Source organism: Micromesistius poutassou (assembly GCF_964030765.1).
Source record: "Micromesistius poutassou genome assembly, contig: SCAFFOLD_5120, whole genome shotgun sequence".
Lineage (NCBI taxonomy): Eukaryota > Metazoa > Chordata > Actinopteri > Gadiformes > Gadidae > Micromesistius > Micromesistius poutassou.
The window spans coordinates 1-8,261 of record NW_028178135.1 but is presented as its reverse complement, the minus strand read 5'-3'; positions in this window follow the sequence as shown (position 1 = coordinate 8,261).

Genomic DNA, 8,261 nt, shown 5'->3' with positions numbered 1-8,261 from the left:
GACGGATGCACGTACACACTGACACACACACACTCACACAAACACACACACACACACACACACACACACACACACACACACACACACACACACACAGACGTGAACGTGCGCACACATGCAAACACATGCACACACACACACACACACACACACACACATGCACGGCGAACGCACACACACACACACACACACACGCGTGCGGACAGACGCATGCATGCACACACACACACACACACACACACACACGCACACCCTTCCCTCTCCCTCTTAACAACAACAACAACAACAACAACCACTGATTTGTTTAAATAGGCCGATACCAGCTTGTTTAGATACAATACCTCAAAGGGCGTTAGTTTTCTTGCTGCATCAGCACGTCTTTCAACAGAGTAAATATACCGTGTGTGAATCAAAGCCAGAGTATCTGAAATCCCTCCAATGCATTGACTCTGCTACACACAACGTGAATTATATATTTATATACACATATACATATATATATATATATATATGTATATACATATATATTTATATGGTTGTGGTCTTCATAATAAATATATGTATATATGTACATGTATAAAAAAAAGCATTCACTTTAGTAGTGCAGAATGATGAAATGTGTGTAAGGAAATCCTAACACTGCAGGACAGGGTAGTGGCGGTGTGGTCGACTCCCAGTTGAAAGGCATTGAGTTCAGTCCTCAGTGTCAGCAGCCTAACCTGTAGGCCTCCTCGAGCACGGCGCCCTACCGCCGGCCCCTGAGGTATTGGAATTCGCCGGACGTCTCTTTGGATAAAAGTGCCTGCCAAGTAACTCAATATTCAATAGTCAAATAGTGAAGTCCAATCCCTACCTTAATACATGTGTGTGCAGAGAGAATATGGTGGCTATTCCATCGTGTATCATGAGCTATAGCCAGATTTTGTATTTGACTAAATAAAAACGTTGGAAAGGGGTAAAGGTCCCTGCAAACGGATTTGGTTATAATCAATCATTTTTCAAAAAATAAATATAATGCTTAATATTATTATTAATTGTAATAAGAAATAAACAAAGAACAATATTAATAATTTTAATAAGGTGTCTGCCCTCTAGGTTTTATCTCTCATTTATTTATTGCTGCCAGTGACTGATTACCTGACTTTACTTCAATTTGGTGGGCTGCTCCGCACACAGGACCCAGGCTGTTCCACAACCACCCCTCCCTCCCCCTCCTCCCCCACCTCCCCTCCCACCCCCCGCCCACCCGTTCCACCGTCCCCTCCTATCACCCGTCCCCACCCACTTTGCCTTTGAAAAATCGTAATTGAATGAGTTTGTGTCGTCAAATTGATTAATCATATTAATTTGTACTTATTAGTAGGATGGTTGAAAGCGATGACAATTAGATTAATGAAATTAGTTAATTTTTTTCTTCCTCCCGCTCCTCCTCCCAGCCAACCACAGCAGACGTGGGAGCCCTAACGATGGCGTAAAAAAAAGGAAGAAAGGGGAGGGAAAAAAGAGAAAGAGAAGGCGGTTATGACAAAATTGGCAATCAAGATTTGTGTGCTAATTGAATGTCTGCTTTTATTAATGACGAGGTTTATAAAAAGACCTTGGGAGAGGAATATTAATGAATTAATCAAAGCAGAGTCCGAATTAGAAGGGAGGTATAAGTGCTTAATGCTGGAGGTTTATTAAATATTCTTCATGTTTGATTTCACAAGCTGTACTCAAATGTATTTGATGGAATGCAAACAATGTGCTTTGATTTATTCAGCCTGCCTCGATTTCACTGATGTCCGAAGCGGCCCTGACTGCATTGAAACACTGTTTAGTGAATAACTGGGTGTTTATTATTACAATAACTCACATGAGAAGGTTTCTAATGCAATCATTCCAAATATAATATAACATCAAAACATGAGAACGTTGTTGAATGGTTCAAAGAAACCAAACATGTTTGGAATCTGTTCTGGTGGACCATTCATTTATCATGTGTTTCTGTCCGTATTTCAGACACAAAAACGTAAATATATGTAAATACAGGTAAACAAAGTGGACGATTCCTCAACCTGATAGACTGCCTCGGGCTTCTTTAAGCACAAATATGTCTGTGGGTAATATACTATTTCTTCTGCATAAGAAGCGATGGGTGGCTGTGATAAAGATGAAATGTATGCTATGCCAGTGAGAATCTGATTGTCGAACGTCCACACTATTAGGATGGCCGATAAGGACGTTTATGCTTCGTGTCATAGATGGAAGTGGCCTGTTTGATTAATGTGGATAGCTAGCATTAGCTCTAGCTCTTCCCCACATTGTAATGGTTTACATTACTTTATAATATATAAATAAAAGCTTCTGATAAGCCTACTGGCTTTGAATGTTTGAGATAAGCAGGAATATGAATAGTGCTTTTAAGTGTGATATATATATATAATGAAAACAGTAAAAAGAAAGCAATTCATTGTTGGTTCCAAACTAAATTCAGCGCTGACAAGATGGTGGATGGTGACTAAATGGGAACAAAATGCAGTATTTTCTCTCAGACGGATACCAACCAGGATTAAGGCACAGTGTGTAGGATTTAGTGGCACCTAGCAGTGAGGTTGCAGATTTCAACCAACACCCCATTTGTCCATTCAGGGCTACCGCCGGTGCAATAGTGAGTCCCTTATGGAAGAGGACCCCTCCATATGCAGACATAAAGGCTCAATGTTAAAAAATGAAAACACAACCATTGTTGTTTTCTTTTCTGGGATCTTCCATTCATTAAAAAATACTTTATTAAATATATTATATTCCATTTTTGCCAAGTCCATTCCACTAGATGCCACTAAATTGTACACACTACACCAAAATGACATAATAGTCCAATTATATTATGAACCACAGTTGCATTCATAGGTGCATCAAATATTGTCTAAAATGTATACGTTTGAGTCATAGCTGTTTATAAGTAACCAAAACAAGTCATCTGTAAATTATTCTCCAACACACAATGACTACAGCCACATGTCTCACACACCAGCATACACACACAGTACCCCCGGTCTGAGCATGTGCAGGAATGCTTCAGACCCTGCAGGATGGGGGCTGGGCTGATGGGGGAGGGGGGGGTGTGTGTAGCGTATAGTTAATTGCACAATGAGAAAACCCTTCTCTCATTTATTTCCCAGCCGGCTGTGAAAAGATGGATCACGAGAAAGCCCCTCTTTCACACAAAACACAATTTTCATATTTAATGAGCATCGCTTCAATACAATTACAGTAATTAGTCAAATCTCACTCACGGCCAATGGAGCTCAACACAATTATTAGTGGATCTTATTAATGATGTTGCACATGTGGCACTCACAGGGTAATTGAGGGCATGTTTGGGTGTGGGACCAGGGGTATTGAAGACGGGAATGCAGCCTGTTTAAGTCTATTTTGGGCTTGATAATAACTGGAGGTCCTTCACATGTTAATTGTGAGGTATTTAGCGAGGGGTGTGGGCAAATTAACGTGTGAGAAGAAATAAATACGTTTTAATCGCAGAAAAAGGCATTGTCTTGCGATGGATTCATGTTCAAACAAACGTAGGTATTGAAATGACTCCCTTTCAGCAACGCAGTGGTGCAATTCGTTACTCGCCGTGGTTACGTGCAGATGTGAAACAAAACGCTCATGTTGTGTCTTTTTCCCGAGGGCTGTTTTGAATAATTGCATATCAGTCCAGCAGCATCACTGCTATGTGGCTGACCCCAAGAGTACCGCCACCCCACACCTCCAAAAAAAGACAAAGTAAGGAGAGGCAGGAGAAGAAGAAGCCCATTTGTAGTGACTGATGATACTGCAGTGTCTGACATTTTGGAGCTTTGTGGAGCCACTTTTCTTTGTCGCCACAGTTGTGCTTATTAAACCTACAGAGTTGTGTTGCCGCTCACCAACGGTGACACAAATCCCGTGATGGAGAACGTGCCACTGTGCACATTGCACCGTGTGGTTTGGTGGCTCGTGTCCGGGGGATAGGAGAGGCGGTGGTTTTTCTGTGCTAAGAAGGCGGAAGTTCATCAGTCGAGGACTCCGTATTAAACGATGAGAAGTAGGGCAGTAGAACAGTGGTTTTACAGTGAGAACCCGGTTTTCACTTAATCATGTATTAATGTCTGTCGTTAGAAACTAGTTTTTTTTTCTCTCTGTACAAAAAACATTTGGTCCCACTGAATATATTCTGCATAACTCAGAGGGCAGAATGGACATTTCCGTTATTTGCATTTATTAACATCTCGCCGGCAGGTAACTGAGTCAATGTTTGTGACAAAATAATAAGTTTAATCAGGGAAAAGTGCCCCAACGCCCTCTTCTGCCCTATCAAGGCCGGTGTCACCGCTGAGCTAATAACCGTGACGCCATAATAGAAAAACCCCAATTAACACGATATAATTAGCGGAACATGGCGGAATTAGGCAGCGCGGGCAACGATGGGCACTTTGGTTCTGTATAATTAAACCCCCGCGAAAGACAACAATTAAGCCACAATCCTAAAGCTTCGCCGGCAGTCACGGCAGAAAGGGCATGCATTGTTCTGCCACAGCTCTGGAGACCACTGTTGTTGTAGAGAGGCTAAATCACAGTTCAAAGACTGAAGAACTGAATGTGAGGGAGGAGGTCAGAGAGAGAGAGAGAGAGAGAGAGAGAGAGAGAGAGAGAGAGAGAGAGAGAGAGAGAGAGAGAGAGAGAGAAAGAGAGATGCATGGCATTTATTGAGTTTAAAAAGTTTATGGTCGCGATTCGTTTGTGACCCCCCTTAAAGCTAAGTAGCAACCTAAAACTTTGGTTGTTTTATCTTTCTTGAGATATCAACAATCAACAATGCAAACGTATTGAAGAGTTTACTTCTGGTCTAGAAATGTCTGGAAACCATTGTGTTGCCAGGTTTTTATGACTGGTCTGCTCTGTTTATTGAGTTTAAACCGAGGACAAAGAATCTACATTTCGATCAAAAATGTCAATTGATGTTATTGTTGAATAATTAAATAGGGTTTGTGAGAGCCATGTGACATTGAGAAGAGCAGCCTAAATGTTCACAAACAGTGTTCAATGTTTGCCCCACTTGCACCCATCTGATTATTCTGAGAGTCGCTAACAAACAGATTATTTAAGCACTTGCTAACCAACTGATTATGCTGGCAGTCACCAACCAACTGATTATTCTAGCACTTGCTAACCAACTGATTATTCCAGCAGTAGCCATACTGGAGCGCAGGACTTATTAGCAATGTGCTAATGTGACATTAATTGCTTTTCTTTTTTTTACTCCCATTAAGTAGGGGGGTGGTGGTGGGTGGGCTATAGCGTTCAGCAGGAGCTTGGCCAGATGGTTTATGGGCTCTCGGTTGCTAATGGACTGAGGCTGGAGAGCTGTAGGATACCGTGAGCATCGGGCAGCGCCACTGGCAGTGGCAGCGGCGAAAGATGTTCAACTGGCGCTAATTGAAAAATAATTGTGGAGGTACAGAACACCTGTCACACAGTAAAATGCAGCGTCACAACCCGCTGACACACGCGTGCAAAAGTTCACACAAACACATGCACACAGACACACACACACACACACACACACATACACGCACACACATACACACAAAGATGCAGAAAAACACGAGTGGCTTCATATACTGTACACCTGTGAATGACTCACCACAAGTGCATAGAAACACACAAAGCATGTTACATGTGTTACACTGCAACGGCCCAATTTTGCATCTTAAATGGCCCCTATTAAAGCTAGGGTAGGCAGGAGTAAGCTAGGTTTAGTATCCTATTGAAAAAAAAACCAGCCCTACCTGCAGGCCTCCCTTCAAAGCCACTCCCCCCAAAACAAGTGACTAGCTCACTAGCTTTAGCGATAGGTCTGCCTAGCCTTGTAGAAGAATCCGGTCATGCGCAATGAGTGGACGGGCAGAGCGTGTGCATGTAGGCAGATAGACCATGTAGGCAGATAGACAGTTTGGCTGTCCAATCATTTCATTCGGGCTGAATGATACGATTGGACGGGCTTATTACCGGCCTGAGACTGTCACAGATACAGTACCAGATTTTTTTCAGAGCATTTGATTTATAGATTGCTGTTGGGACGTTAATAGAATTTCAGCAAATATGAAGAAAAGGCCTCTAAAATAAATTGCCTACCCCAGCTTTAATTACCAGCAGGTGTGATGTTGATCAGCCATTACAAGCCATTTCAAATCTACCCTACCATGACATAACACTTGGGCTAAATTGTCTCATACAGAGACAGGGGCAGTCAGCCAGAACAGATATTCTCACAGAGCATTTCACTCATCGATAAATTACGTATTGCTAGGCAATTCTAACAAATTACACTTGAATTACAGTTACAATTAACTTACCTGAAGCACCTTTGTAGTATCCAAACATCAAACCCTCGAACACGAGTAGCTCACCACTTTCTCTCGGCTATCGACAGCTCCGGCCAGGGTGGACGTGATCAAATCCCGTCGATAGCTTCGGACACCCCCAACGGTCGAAGCTGCCTCATCGGAAAAAGAGCTACCTTCTTTATTTACACAGTTCATCCGCTTTAAACTGTGCTATTGATCCCGGCCTAGGTCATTAGGGTTAGGCGGAGGGATATGGATGTGGAGAGGAAGAGGAGTCAGGACTATTTGACCGTAGGTTTTGTCCCCGCGTTTGATTTAGAAGTTGAGATATTGTGGGGGTTTCCAATAAATGACTCAATCAATGATCGCGGCTGATTACCATAAACCCACAATGATCATATTTCCTCTGTGGTCTCGGGCAGTTTTTAATTAAATTCCAATGTCAATCAAGCATTTGTCAATTGTTCTTAAAGGCTATATAGGCTAATAGTGGGCAGGCTTATTACCTGTCAGTAGTTAAAAGGACTACAAGTTTGATGATTCAAATGTAGTTTTATTTTGCTTATGTAGTGTTATTTTCCCTGTTTTCTATATTCAGTCTCTCCTGAGAGGTCTCTGTGACCAGAAATATTCCAAATTGTACAATTTCCCATTTAGATTGATCACACAAAAATGCTACCAAAATAAAATTTGTTCTATTTTCTTCTACCACATTTACCTTTCGGAGATCACGAAAACAAACTTTAATTCATAACTCTCCCCACGTCTGAGCGAGAACAGCCCTGTTAAGAGGCAGGAACACCACATTTGGTCGACACCTCGCACAACATTTGTTAGCCGGGCTTTCTAGGCCATGTTTCCCCCAGTTATATTTAATCCTTACAATACATTCTCACACACCGACCGACCGCACGCCCGACAATGGCGACATCCACAACGGAATATCACGTTACATAACACCAGCACCACCCAATAGATGCAATGAATACGGACAATTAATCACTTTAACGACACACAACTTCGACACAACACCGCCCCATGCATACGACTTTGTAGTTAAAAACCATCATATGTTAAGTGCAACTTTACTCTAAACTTGTGCTCGTATATATCCCCCCCCCCCCCCCCCCCCCCCACACACACACACACACCATAGCGCGATCTCAAGGGGATTTAAGGCAGCTGTCAGAACATGGGAGCTCTAGACGACAGTGTCTGGGAGTGGCTGGGTCCCTGCGGAGCATGCCAGCTCCCCAGCACCACCCTCTTACCCTGCACCACCCCCATCCCCCTCCATCCCTACTCCTCCTGCATGCTCAAGTTGTTGAGAAATTTCCAAATGCAAATAGGATGGCTTTGCCGCCCGGCAACAGAACTGTGTCATGCTCGCAGAGTCGCGTGCGTGTGAGTGTGTGTGTATGAGTGTGTGTGTGTTTGTGCGAGTGTGTATGTCTTCTGTATGACATGTGTGTGTGTGTGTACATGTGTGTGTGAGTGTGTATGTCTTCTGTATGTTGTGTGTGTGTGTGTGTGTGTGTGTGTGTGTGTGTGTGTGATTTTTTGTGCATGTGTAAGTATGTGTGTGTGTGTGTGTGTGTATGGCTATGTGTGTGAGTGTGTGTGTTAATATCTTGTATATGTCGTGTGTGTGACTTATTTGTGTGTGTGCGTTTGTATTTGTGTGTGTGTGTGTGTGTGTGTGTGTGGGGGGGGGGGTGTGTATAAGCCCCCATTTTCCCGGAGAGGAGATATAGAGGTGAGCTGAGGCAGGTAAACAAAGCATAATGTGGAGGTCAAATGCTAATGAGCGCTCCATTTGTCATGTCTCGCTTCTTCAAAAAGGCAAAATAACAACGTCAGAGACGGCCCAGACATCATAAATCATAC